General features: G+C 34.7%; 1 pseudogene; it reads left to right on the forward strand.

Annotated features, from left to right (window-relative positions):
* LOC119517264 overlaps positions 1-14,254 on the forward strand; it is a 39,029-nt pseudogene extending 24,775 nt beyond the window's left edge.
* Positions 14,255-15,497: the final 1,243 nt, after the last annotated feature.

Consider the following 15,497-nt stretch of genomic DNA (forward strand, 5'->3'; position numbering starts at 1 on the left):
GGAGGTGAGAAGGCAATGGTATGATATACTTAAGAAACGAAAGAGAAAACTGCCAAACAAAAATTCCATATACAGTAAAACTGTCAGTCAAAAATGAGGTAGACTTTAAATATTTTTAGATAGACACTGAAAAACCATGAACCAGAGCTCTGCTCTAGAAGAAAAAGTAAAGGGAACACTACAGACAGATAGGAAAAGACAGGAGAGGAGAGAGAGAGGGAGAAGATGGTAGAAATGAAGATTAGCAGTAAGGGTAACCAATAGGGTAAAGGGAGAAGGAAAATAAGATATGATAGATATAATTCAAAGGCAAAATGATTAAAGAAAGTACTGCCATTACAGTAATAACATTGAATGTTAGTGGATTAAACTCCCAATCAAAAGATATAGACTGGTAGGTTAGATAAAACAAACAAAACAACAAACAAACAAAAACTGTATCTATGTGCTTTCTACAAGAAACTCACTAAAGATCCAAGGTTGAAAGTTGAAAGGATGGAAAAAAAATAATTTAAACATAAGAAATATCTTAAAGATCTGGTGATAGGAGGTGCTTCCTAGACCTTAAAACCCCTGACTTAAACCCAAATTGACTTCAAATGTAAAACAATTAAAAGAGACAAAGAAGGACACTATGTATTAATAAAGGAACAATCCATCAAGAAGACAAAACAATCATAAATATCTATCAACTGCGCAAGAGTGCCACAAAATACATGAGGCAAAACAGTGAGAATGTTGAAAGGAGAAGTAAGCATTCTACAATAATATTTGGTGACTTCAATACACCAGTTTCATCAATGGATAGAACATTTAGACAGAGGATCAATAAGGAAACAGATTTTGAACAATATGACAAATTAAATAGACTTAATAGACATTTACAGAATTTTATCCCAAAACAGCTTTTTTTTTTTTTTTTTTTTTTTTATTAACTGCTCATGGATCATTCACCAGAATGGACCATATGTTGGATCACAAAGTAGGTAGCCATAAATTAAAAAGATTGAAATTATACAAAGCACTTTCTCAGATCATAATGGCATGAAGTTGGAAATCAGTAATAGAAAGCTGAAAATTCCAGAAATGTATGGAGGCTAAACAACACCCTCTTAAATAACCAGTGGATCAGGGAAGAAATTACAAGAGAAATCAGTAAATATCTTGAGGCAATATGAAAATGAGAATGCAATATACCAAAACTTATGGGATGCAGCAAAGGCAGTGCTGAGATGGAAATTTTTTGCTGAATATGACTTTATCAATAAAAGAGCAAAAATCAAGGAATTTTCTGCTCACCTGGAGGAACTAGAGAAAGAACAGCAAACTAACCCCTAAGCAAATAGAAGGAAAGAATAATGAAGATAATGAAGATTAGAGCAAAAATAAATGAAATTGGGAACATGAAACAATACAGAGAATCAATAAAAAGAGAGCTTGTTCTTTAGTAAAATCAACAAAATCATGGACTCTTAGCTAGGCTGACAAAAAAAAAAAAAGAGTGAGAATGCAAATAGATAAAATTGGAAATGCGATGGGAGACATAACCACTGTCCCCACAGAACTAAAGGAGATAATGAGAGGATACTATGAACATCATATGCTAACAAACTAGAACTATGTAGATGAAATGGAAAACTGCTTAAAAAGCATAAACTACCAACATTGACTCAAGAAGAAATAGAAGATCTTGACTAAACAATCACTGGTAAAGAGATTGAATCAGTCATCAAAAGACTCTCAAAAAAGAAAAGTCCAGGACCAGATGATTTCACATGTGAATTCTACCAATGTTCAAGAAAGAATACCAATCATGCTCAAATTCTTCAAAGAAAATTAAGTGGAGGGAAAGCTGCCTAACTCATTCTATGAAGAAAACCACCTTAATACCATAGCCAGGCAAAAATACTGCAATAAAGGAAAATTAACACATCAATATTTTCATATTAATATAGATGCAAAAATTCTCAACAAAATACTTGCAAAACAGTTTTCATCAGCACATTAAAAGAATGATACAACATGAACCATGTGGGTTTTATTCCAGGTATGCAAGGGTGGTTAACCATAAGAAATCAATTAGAATAATACACCACATCAATAAATCAAAGAGGAAAAAACACTTGATCATCTAATTTGATGCAGAAAAGGCATTTGACAAAATTCAGCATCATTCTTGATGAAAACAAAGGATAGAAATAGAAGTAAAGTTCCTAACATGGCACCACAGCTAAGATCATACTCAATGGGGAAAGACAGAAAGCTTTCCCTCTAAGATCAGGAAAAAGACAAGGATTCCCACTGTCATCTTTGATATTCAACATTATGCTGGAAGTTCTAGCTAGAACAATTAGGCAAGGGAAAGAAATAAAAGGCATCCAAACTGTAATGGAAGAGGTAAAACTTTCACTGTTTACAGATGACATGATCATATATGTAGAAATCCCCCCAAAATCTACATTAAAATTACCAGAGCTAATAAGCAAATACAGCAAAGTGGCAGAATACAAGGTCAACACACAAAAATCAGTAGCATTTCTATACACCAGTAATGAGCAATCTGTGGAAGAAATCTAGAAAAAACTTCCATTTACATGGCAACCAAAGAATCAAATTTTTAGGAATAAACCTAACCAAGGATATAAAAGACCTATGCACAGAAAACTGTAAAATATTGCTAAAAGAAATCAAGGAAGACCTAAATAAATGAAAGGATATCCATGTTCATGGATTTGGAGACTAGATATAGTTAAGATGTCAATTCAACCAAAATATTGATAGATACAATACAATACCAATTAAAATACAACTTACTTTGCAGAAATAGAAAAATGAGTAATCAAATTTATTTGGAAAGGCAGGGTACCCTGAATAGCTAAAAATACATTGAGAAAGAAAAATGAAGCGGGAGGTCTCACACCACCTGACCTCTAAACATATACAAAGCTACAGTGGTTCAAAACAGCATGTTACTAGTGTAAAGATAGATATATTGACAAATGGAATCAAATTGAGTGTTCAGAATTAGATACTCTCATTTACAGATCACTGATCTTGATAAGGCGGTCAACTCAACTCAATTGGGACAGAGCAGCCTCTTCAACAAATGGTGCTTAGAGAACGGCATATCCATATCCAAAAGAATGAAAGATGACCCCTATCTCATACCTTATACAAAATTAACTCTAAATTGATCAAAGTCCTAAACATTAGAGGTAAGACCAGAAAACTATTAGAAGAAAATGTAGGGAAAATAACTTAAAAATATGGTGATAGGAGGTGCTTTCCTAGACCTTAAACTCAAGAGCAAAATCAGTGAAAGAAGAAATAGATAAATTGGATCTCCTGAAAACTGAACACTTTCGTGCATTAAGGGACTTTGTCAGAAAAATAAAAGGCAAGCCTATGCAATGGGAGACAATATTTGGAAACCACATGTCAGAATAAGGGTTTAATATCCAGAATATATAAAGAGATCATACAAGTCAACAGCAAAAAGGAAAGGACACAATTAAAAATAGGCAAAACACTTAGGTAAACTTGCTGCCCCTCCCCCTACATGGGACAGGACTCCCAGGGGTGTAAATCTCCCTGGTAACACAGCACATGACTCCCAGGGATGAGCCTGGACCTGGCATCATAGCATTGAGAAAATCTTGACCAAAATGGGAATCAAAATGAAACAAAATAAAGTTTTGGTGGCTGAGATATTTCAAATGGAGTTTAGAGATCACTCTGGAGGGCATTCTTACGCTCTATATAGGTATCCCTGTTGAGTTTTTTGTATCAGTATAGCTAGAAGGAAATACCTGAACTGTTGAACTGCAACCCAGTACACTTGATTTTTGAAGATGATTGTATAACTATGTGGCTTACAGAGTGTGACTGTGTGGTTGTGAAAATCTTGTGGCTCACATTCCATTATCCAGTAAATGGACAGATGGGTAGAAAAATGGAAACAAAAACTACATGAAAATCAGGGTGGAATGGGGGAATGGACTGCTTTGGGGTGTCCATTTTTACTTTATTTTTATTCTAATTTTAATTTTTTTGGAATAAGGACAATGTTCAAAGATTGTGGTAACCAATGCACAACTACATGATGGATTGTGAACAATTGATTGTACAATTGTGTATAATTGTATGGGGTGTGTGTGTGTGTGTGTGTGTGTGTGTGTGTGTATATATATCAATAAAACTGAATTTTTAAAAAATGGGTAAAAGATATGGACAGAGACTTTTCCAAAGAGGAAAAGCAAAGGGCTCAAAAATCAAAAACACATGAAAAGGTGCTAAACTTCACTAGCTATAAGGGAAATGCAAATCAAAACTACAGTGAGATGTCTCATACCTACTAGAATGGCCATTATAAAAAAGAAAAAAAAAACAGAAAACTACAGGTGCTGAAGAGGATATAGAAGAAGAGGTCCACTTACTGTCTGTTGGTGGGAATGTAGAATGGTGAAACATCACTAGAAGGCAGTTTGGCTGTTCCTCAGAAAGCTAAGAATAGAAACTGCCATATGATCTAACAATTCCATTACCAGATATACACCCAGTGGAACTGAAGGCAGAGACACCAACAGATATGTGCGCACCAATTTTTGTAGCAGCGTTATTCACAATTGGAAATAGAAAGATTCCAAATGTCCACCAGTGAAAAAGTGAATAAACTAACTGTGGTATATACATATGATAGAATACTATGCAGTTGTAAGAAGGGATAGAGTTATGATGTATATAATAATAGTATAAACCTTGAGGACATTATGTTGAATGAAATAAGCAAGAAATAAAAGGAAAAATACTGTATGGTCTTACTAATGTGAACTAAATACAATGAGCAAACTTGAAGAGCTAAAGTTAAGGACAGTGGTTAACAGGAGAAAGAAAGAGGGTGGAGAGTAGGCATTTGATGCTGAAGAAGTACAGAGCATTTACACAGTAATATCTGATGGTTGCACAATACTGTAAGTGTAATGAACAAAGCTGAATGTTAGTATAGTTGAAAGAGGAGGGCTCGGGGCATGTATAACATTAGAAGGATAGATAGAGTATTAGAGCTGGGATTGTTTAGCTTGGCAAAACCTAGAGTGGACAATGATGGTGATTAAATGTACAAAAGCAAGAAAGTTTTTACAGGAAGGAGAACAAGTGAATTTCACCATTGTAAGATGTTGAAAATGTGATGGTATACCAAAAAATATAATCAATGTAAACTAGGGTCTATAGTTTACAGTAACAGTGGAATATTTTTTCTTTAATTGTAGCAAAGGCAACAAACCAAGGCGAAATGTTAGTAAGAAGTGGACTAATGGAGTCATATGGGAGTCTTGATTTGATGTGGTCACCTCTCCTTTTTATTGTTTATAATTCTTTATTTTTTTCTCTTCTTTTCTTGTGAAACAATTGGAAATTTTCTCATATATACAGTGGTGGTGAATGCATAACTTTGTGATTATACTGGAAGCCATTGATGGTTCACATAGGACGGATTGTATGGTGTGTGAATAAAACTGTTTAAAAAATAATGAGAAAGACACAAGTGCTGCATAAGATGTGGAGAGAAAGATATAGCTATTCACTGTTGGTAGAGAGGTAGAATGGTGCAGCCCCTCTGGAAGACAGTGTGGTGTTCCCACAGAAGACTGGGTTTAGTGCCACCATATGATCCTGCCACCCTATTATTGGTGTATACTTGGAAGAACTGAAAGCAGGGAGACAAATACAGATCTTCACACTGATGTTTATGGCAGAACTATTCATGATTTGCAACAAATGAATGTGGCCTAAGGATACATCAATGGATGAATGGATGGGCATACTGTGGTGTATACATACGAAAGAATATGGAAGGGCTGCATAAAGGACTGATGTTGTAAGACATGCAAATATGTGAATGAATCATGAGGACATTATGTTGAGTGAAGTAAGCCAAAAATGAAGGGACAATGTTATAAGTCCTCACTAATATAAACTAATTATTATGAGCAAACACTGAGAATTGAATTTGAGAGCATAGGTTATCTGGGGATAGAACACGAGCAGAGATTGGACAACCAATGATTAAGGAGTATAAAATGTTCAAAAAGGCTTATTGTAAACTTCCTTGATTGTAAGATCTTACAGCAGCTGCATCTAGTCCTGAGTTATAACTCTTATTTCTAAATTCTGAGATTCTGGGCTCTTTGTGCAAAATCTGGTATTTTCCTGGAAATTTGGGTATCTGTGTGACACCCGAGACTCAGAGAAAGAGTTCAGCAGCTCTATAAGCCAGTATTTATCCATCACCAACTCTTAAAGAAGCTGAAAAGATCTGACTACAATTAGAGATATGAATGAAATGGACTTGGTTAGGAAAAATGTGAATTAGAATACTCAGCAAAGGATGATATTGACTGTATCTTATAACTTAAGCTTCTGTGTGAGACCAAAGGAAAAGAGATTTATCTGGTACAAAATTTATATTTTCTGTGGCACAGTATCTAATTTAACCTGTCTAGTTTTTTAAGACATCTTAATTACATGGAACCTAGAATACAGAATTAATTCTCATTATTCTGTACAGGCTAATGTAATACCCCAACACATCCCTGAATATTTTGGGCCACAATAAAAAGCATTTGCAAATTCCCCTTGAGGGACTGGGGGAAAATGTCAAACTATTAAACTTCCCTACCTGGGGAATTCTTGCTATTTTCTTAAACAATTGGGTATCCCCAACTGGTGTGTCAAGCTCTCAACCTGAGGGCTGGACCTTGTGAAATTTATCTCTCCAGTGGTGAAACTACGCCTACTTATAAATATTCCTAAGAGTCACCCCCAGCAAACTTCTTTTGTTACTCAGATGTGGCCTGTACCTCTAAGTCAGCTCTACAGAATAATTCACTACACTAGCCTATAAATGTGATGTGCCTTCCAGGCATATAAGTCTCCCTGGCAATGTGAGTCATGACTCCCAGGCATTAACCTTGAACAGCATCATGGGATTGAGAATGATTTCTTGACCCAAAGGGGGAAAAGAAATGAAACACAATAAAGTTTCAGTGACTAAGAGTTTTCAAATAGAGTTGAAAGGTCATTCTTGAGGATATTCTTATATATTATATAGATATACCTTTTTAGTGTCTATTGTATTAGAATAGCTAGAAGGAAGTATCTGAAACTGTTGAATTATAATGTAGTAGCCCTGATTCTCAGTGATGACAGTATAGCCATATAATTTTTATTATGTGACCATGTGATTGTGTAAACCTTGTGAATGACACTACCTTTAACCAGTGTATGGGCAGGTGAGCAATGAAATAAAGAAAAAAAATTAAAACGATGGGGTATGATGAATGTGGGATGTTTTGGGTGTTATTTTTATTTTTATTTTGATGGGAAGTAATGAAAATGTTCTGAAATTGATTGCAGAGATGAATACACAACTATATGATGACAAAAATGTTTGGGGGATAGGGATATAAGAAAATTTATGTGCAACCTATCTAATTTAGCTTGGTATCAATTATGATTATTATATATTCAGGATGGTAAATTTTAACCCCATGGTAACCACAAGGAAAATAGATGAAAAATATATCCAGACAGAAATGAGAAGGCACTCAATTTGGTACAAAACATAAAAATGAAACAAACACAAAAGAGACATTAATGGAAGAGAGAGAGAAAAAAAGTATGAGATATACAAAGGCTAAAAAGTAAAATTGCAGAAAGAAGTCCTGTATTTCAGTCATGAATTTCAGTGTAAATGGATTGAACTCTCCCATCAACAGGAAGACATGGGCAAAATGGATAAAACAGAATGACCCAAATATACACTGTCTGCAAGGGAATCACCCCAAATTTAAAGATACAAGTGAGTTGAAAGTGAAAGGATGAAATGTGTGTGTGTGTGTGTGTGTGTGTGTGTGTGTGTGTGTGTGTGTGTGTGTGTGTACACACCATAGAAACACCAAAAGAGAGATAAGGTAAGTATATGAATTTCAGGTAAAATAGACTTTAAATCAAAAATAGTTCTGAGGGGAAAAGACGGTCATTATATACTGATAAGAGGGGACAGAAGATGTAATAATTATAAACATGCAGCTAATAGCAGAGCCACAACATATATGAAGCAACTAATGACTGATTTGAAGGGATAAATTGATGGTTCTACATTAATAGTAGGAGACTATGATACACAATTTTCAGTAATGGATAGAACATCTAATCAGAAGATCATTAAGGAAGTGCAAGTCTTGAATGATAGTCTAAATGAACTATACCTAACAGACATATATAGAACACTTCACACAACAAAAACAGAGTACACATTTTTCTTGAGGGGACATGAATCATTTATGAGGATACATGTATTAAACCACAAAGTAAGTTTCAATGAATTAAAATAATATTGAAATAACACCATGTATATTCACTTACCCCAATGGAATGAAGCTTTAAATCATATAGGAATAAATGGGAAATTCACAAATATGTGGAAATTAAAAAAAAAAGCTCTTAAACAACAAATAGGTTAAAGAGTAAATCAGAAGTGAAAATAGGAAATACTTGCATGTGAATAAAAATGAAAATATAGCATTTTAAGATTTAAGAGATGTAGCTAGGTGGGGTTGAGAGGGAACTTTATAGCTGTCAATGCTAACATTAAAAAAAAAGAAGAAAGGCTTCAAATCTACATCTAACCTCAAGTGGAGGAACTAGAAAAAGAGAAAACTAAATCTAAGGTGAGCAAAAGAAAGGAAATAACAGAGATTAGAGCAAACATGAATGAAATAGAGAACAAATGAACAAAAATAATAGAAAATATCATGAAAACCAAATCTTGTTTCCTTTAAAACATCAATAAAATTGACAAAATTTTGGCTAGACTGACAAAGAAAAAAGAGAGAGGATACAAATAATGAAAATCAGAAATGAAAAGCAGGGCATTACTAATGACCCTACTGAAACAAAAAGGACTACAAGTGGATATTAGGAATAACTCTATGCCAATAAATTAGATTACCTTGCTGAAATGGACAAATTCTTCTATACATACAAAGCACCTTCATTGATTCAAGGAGAAAGAGTAGATCTCTACAAACTAATTACTAGTAAAGAGATTGTATCCATAATTAAAAACCTCCCAGCAAAGAAAATCCAAGGCCCAGAGGACTTTACAGGGGAATTCTACCAAATATTCTAAGAATACTTAACTCCAATTCTGCTAAAACCCTTCCAAAAATTGAAAAGCAGGGAAGACTCCCTAATTCATTCCATGAGACCAACGTCACACTCATACTGAAGCCAGATAAAGATACCACAAGAAAAGAAAACTACCAAGTAACATCTTTTATGGATGTAGATGCAAAAATCCTCAATTAAACCCTACAAAACAAATCCAACAGAATATTAAAAAATTATGCATGAAGATTGTGCCAGTTTGAATGTATTATGTCCCCCAGAAAAAGCTATATTCTTTGATGCAGTCTCATGGGACAGACATTTTGGTGCTGATTAGATTTGCATGGAAATGTGCCCCACCCAACTGTAGGTGATAACTTTGATGAGATATTTCCATGGAGGCATGGCTCCACCCATTCAGGGTTGGCCTTGATCAGTGGAGCCATATAAATGAGCTGACAGGCAGAGGGAACTCAGTGCAGCTGTGAGTAATGTTTTGAAGAGGAGCTACAGCCAAGAGGGACACTTTGAAGAAAGCACAGGAGCTGCAGATGAGAGACAGTTTGAAGATGGCCATTGAAGGCAGACTCTTGCTCCGGAGAAGCTAAGAGAGGACAAATACCCCAAGTGCAACTGAGAGTGACATTTTTGAGGAACTGCATCCTATAGAGGAACGTCCTGGGAGAAAGCCATTTTGAAACCAGAAGCTGAAAGCAGATGCCAGCCATGTGTGTTCCCAGCTAACAGAGGTTTTCCAGACACCGTTGGCTGTCTTCCAGTGAAGGTACCCGATTGCTGGTATGTTATCTTGGACATTTTATGGCCTTAAGACTGTAACTTTGTAACCACATAAACCCCCTTTATAGAAGCCAATCCATCTCTGGTGTTTTACATTCCAGCAGCATTAGCAAAAGAGAACAAAGATCAAGTGGGATTTATAACTCATATGCAAGGTTGGCTCAACATAAGAAAATCAATTAATGTAATACAGCACATTGACTCATTAAAGTTGAAAAAACAACACTGATCAGCTTAATTGATGCAGAAAAGGCATTTGACAAAATCTGGCAGTGCTTCCTGATAAAAACTTTTAGAACACTAGGAATAAAAGGAAACTTTCTCAACATATAAAGGGCATATATGCAAAGCACACAGCTAACATCCTACTTAATGGTGAAAGATTGAAAGCTTTTCCTCTAAGATCAGGAACAAGACAAGGATGCCCACCATTACCACTGTTATTCAACATTATAGTGAAAGTTCTTGCCAGAGCAATTAGGCAAGAAAAAGAAACAAAAGACATCCAAATTTCAAAGGAAAAATAAAACTTTCCCTACTTGCAGATGATATGATCTTATGTAAAGAAAATCCTGAAAAATCCACAGCAAACCTCATAGGTTTAATAAATGAAGTCAGCAAAGTGGTGGGGTACAAATCAACATATAAAACTAAGTAACATTTTTAAGCAATGAACAATCAGAAGATGAAATCAAGAAAAAAAAATTCATTCACAACAGCAACTAGAGATTCAAATATCTAAAAACAAATCTAACCAATGATGTAAAGGATTTATACACAAAAAATCTACTAAATATTGCTAAAAGAAATCAAAGAAGATATTTAGTGAATGGAAGGACATTCATGTGTTCACAGATTGGAAGACTAAATATTTTTAAGATATCATTCATACCCTAAGTGATTTATAGAGTCAACACAATTCCAATAAAAATTTGAAAAGCCTTCTTTGCAGAAATAGAAAGTCCAAACATGAAATTTATATGGAAGGGTAAGGGGCCCTGAAGAACTAAACAATGTTGAAAATGAAAAAGAAGAATGAGATTGGAAGACTCACACTGCCTTGTCTGAAGATTTATTGCAAATTTATAGTAATCCAAAGCTAGGTTTTGGCAGAAGGACAAACACGTAGAGAGAGCAGTGGAATAAAATTGAGAACTCAGAAATCAACACTCATATGTATGGCCAAATTATTTTTGGAAAGGAGGAAAAGACCAATCAATTGGGGAAGAAGTTCCTTCAATGCAGTTTCAGTTTGGCAAAGCTTACAAAATGCACTATACTAGAAATGTGTTGGCTTTCACAATGGAGATTTATTACAGTTCTGAGGCCATGAAAATGTCCAAATGAAAGCATCAACATGATGACACCTGGACTCTGAAGAGTCCACTGTCAAATAGCAAGGCACATAGTGATGTCTGCTGTCCTTCTCTCCTGGGATTCATTACTTCCAGCTTCTGGTTTCAGTGGCTTCCTCTCTGAGCTCCTGCATGCTTCTGTCTTTTAACTTCTGTCTCTCTTATCTTCTCTGGGGCTATTTCTCTCCTTTATTCTCTCATAAAGGACTCCAGTAAGAGGATTAAAACACAGCAGGGCTCAATAGAAATAAGTTAATCAAGAGGTCCCACCCACAATAGATATAAAACCACAGAAGTGGATTAAAAGAACATACTAGAAGCAATGAAGTTATTTCAGGATATTAGTTTTATTCCTTTGCACACCTTATATAAAAATCAACTCAAAATGTATCAAAGACTTAAATATTAGAGCTAGAACTATTGAACTCCAAGGAGACAAGGTAAGTAAACATTTTCAGGACTGCATGTTATGCAATGGTTTCTTACACATTTACCCAAGCACAAGCAAGAAAAGAAAAAAAAAAATAGGTAAATGGAATCTTATCAAAATTTTTAAGAAATGCACCTGAAAGGTCATTATCATGAAAGTGAAAAGACAACCTATTCAATGAGGAAAGATATTTGAAAGTCTTATATCCATTAAGGGTTTACTATCCAGAATATGTAATGAAATCATACAACACAAAAATAAAGAGACAAACCAATTTAAAAAAAATTGGGTAAAAACCTTGAATACATATTTTTCCAAAGAGGATATACAAATGGTTAAAACACACACACACACACACACACACCCACACGCACACACACACATGACAAGGAGTTGAACATCATTTCTCACCAGGGAACTGTCAACAAATCTACAGTGAAGTACCATTTCACACCTATGAGAATGGTTGCTATTACAAAAATGGACACTAATAAGTTTGGGGAGGATGCAGAGAAATAGGATCGTTCATTCATTGTTTTAGGAATGTAAAATGGTGCTGCTGCTGTGAAATACAGTTTGAGTGTTCCTCAGAAACCTAAGTATTGAACTACCAGGTGACTTGGCAATCACACTACTCAGTGTACCCAAAAGAATGGAAAGCAGGGACTGAAAGAGATATTTACTCACTAGTGTTCATAGTTACATTGTTCACAATTGCCACAAGACAGAAACAACCCAATTCCATTAACAAATGGATGGATAAATAAAATATAGTATATACATACAATGGAATATTATTCAGTTGTAAAAATGAAGTCCTGAAAAATGCAACAACATGGATCAACCTTGAAGACATCATGTTGAATGATATGAGCCAGACACCAAAGGACAAATATTGTATGATCTCACTGATTTGAAACAATTAGAATAAGCAAACTCATATAGTCAGAGTCTGGAGTATAAATTACCAGGAACTGGGTTGGGCAAAGAGAATATGGAGTTAATGGTTAATTTGTATAGAATTTCTATTTGGGTTGATTCTGAAGTTTTGAATATAGATATAAAAATGCAAGGCTAGGTATAACTACCCCCCCCCCCAAAAAAAGAAACAAAAAATAGAATATCTTACAACTGACTACTATGTAAAAATTTTCCAGGATCTCAAATACTGGTTTACTTGTACGCCTCCTATAGATGTTAGAACCTCTCTCAGTTCCTATTGCTGCCTCTGTCCTCTGTGAGAAATGACCTTGCATTTATCATCATTCCTAAATTTACACTAAGTGAAGAAATCCCCAAGCGGTAGCTCCCATTTCCTCAACTCACATTGACTTCAGCCTTATTGAATCTGCTTTGCTTTTTTGTTGTTGTTGTTCTAATATGTACTTATTTGAAGATACCTTAAAAGTAGAAATTTACTTAACTATAAAAGAAATTCACTCTTTTCTCAGCAGGGATTTTTGTCCTTTGACCCACCAGATCAGTCCCATCAGGACAGAGTAATCAAAGAGTTTATTCTTAAGTGTGAGTTTGTGATTCATTGTAATAATTTTCAGGACCTCATATTCTAATCAATTATTCAAAGACAACTCATACATCTCCATCAGAAAAAGTACATGCTTGATATAAGAGAGTGGTTTAAATATATACACAAAATTCCTCTAAAAACAACAAGCAAATCAATTTTCAGAGACACAGCACTGACTAAAATGTGAAAATCATGTTGTCTTATAAAGAAATTAAGCTACATGAAGCCAGAGCATCTTAAAATTTTCTTTCCCGATTATGATCTTTTGAGATTTTTCTCTGGAATAAAGGAAAAAAAATACTACTTCAAAAGTATTTCTAAATATCCATCTCTTAAAATCACTGATACACTTTTAGCATTCCAGGATCTTTTTCAAGGCTTCTACCATTCATATAAGGGTTTCAAACTGTTAAGGTAAAGTTCAGTCAAGCTGGTCCCCAGATTTATCAGCTCAGTTGTTCTTTCAAATTAGCAAAAATAATCTTTCTGTAGGAAAGGAAGAGGTAAGTATTGAGAACAAGGATATCTTCCCCCTTTTTCCCTGAAAGTAGAATCCAAATGGTAAGAATTAGTATGTTGTCTCTGCCATCTTGAAGCCTGTGGAGGCTTGCTGGGAACAGAACTTCTAAAACAGCAAATATTTCTGGAAGGTTGTGGTCCAAAGCCATTTTTGCTGGCTATAAGTGGGGTCTTCAGAACCAGAGGCAGCACACAGCTCTTCTTAAAATTGAAGGCATTTATGCCTGAGATGAAACTGAATTCTATTTGGGCAAGAGATGTGTTTATGTGTACAAAGCAAAAAACAGCACAGTGACTCCTGGTAGCAAACCTAACAAAACCAGAGTAATCTGGGAAAAGGTAACTTATGCTCATGGAAATAGTGGCATGGTTTGTGCTAAATTCCAAAGCAACTTTCCTGCTAAGGCCATTGGACACCAAATCCATGTTATGCTGTACCCCTCAAGGATTTAAACTTTATTGAAAAATAAATAAATAAAATTGCAAAAAGGAAAAAAAAAAAAAAACTAGTAGTGTCCCATTGTTTTCTCTCTTAAAGGTCAATATCAAATAATGGTATATTTCAAACTCAAGTTAATAACTTTTCACTGGTCATATCACAGCACAATTATTGTTTCCTCATTTATGAATTCATTGATTTTCTTGCCCCCATGAAACCTCACTTTCTTATCATTTGACAAAGTCATCATTTAATATTTGTTGTGAGTATTTGATTACCATCCAGCTCTGCCACTGCACTGACCCTGCAATTTGCATGAAGCCAGGAATTGTATCTGTTTGCCCACACAGTTGTATCTCCAGGGCAAAACTTAATACAGGGAACAAATAGTTTATTCAGAAAATATTTTCTTGAATGAATGGTGAGCCACAGAATGGGTAATCATAACATTTTTTTGTACTTATAAGAAGCTTTTTGTTTACTTGACATTATATAAATACGTTACAGGTAATAAGTCATTTATCACATAACAACTCTATGAGGTGGTTTTAATATTATCCATAATCACAGTTGAGGGAACAGATGAATATAAATTCTAAGGAATATGCTTAAGTCTACATAGCTCTTAAGAGTGACACAAGGATTCAAACCTAAACTTCCTGGCTACAGAGTCCCTGTTGTTATGAAATTTTGCACATAATGTGAAAGAACAAATTATCTTTCTATTTTGCTAAGTACATTATCAAGCCTCCAAAAAGTAGTGAAGTACTGAAGGTCTTCATTTTGTCAATTACAGAATGATAGAGACAAAGGAAACGATGTAAGAAGTATAAGAAAATTATTTTCCACTGGTTTTGACAACATGTTCAATTGGTTGATAAACATAGAATTTGCAGTTTTTAGTTTAGGTGACCAATATTGAAGACAATAAAAATGAAGAGGAGGAGGAGGAAGGAAGAGGAGGGAGGAGAAGTAGTAAGGAAAAGAGAAGATAGAAAAGTAAATGGATGAGACCACTTACACCCACAATGATTCAGAGGTTTTATTACATTTTTGAAGGGCAATACTAGAACCTCAGACAAAGATTTTGTGAGCAAGTGTGGAGTTATCAAAAAAGAGGTACATGAAATCATAGCAATGAATAAGATTTAAAAAAGAAATGCAGAACTTCCACTTCTACTTAGGAAGTAAAATCTTCAAGGAAATTTCACCAGCCCTACCAATTGTAAAACAAAATTTTTCTACAGAATCATAAGT

The sequence above is a fragment of the Choloepus didactylus genome, chromosome 21 (assembly GCF_015220235.1).
Source record: "Choloepus didactylus isolate mChoDid1 chromosome 21, mChoDid1.pri, whole genome shotgun sequence".
In the NCBI taxonomy this organism is placed as follows: Eukaryota; Metazoa; Chordata; class Mammalia; order Pilosa; family Megalonychidae; genus Choloepus; species Choloepus didactylus.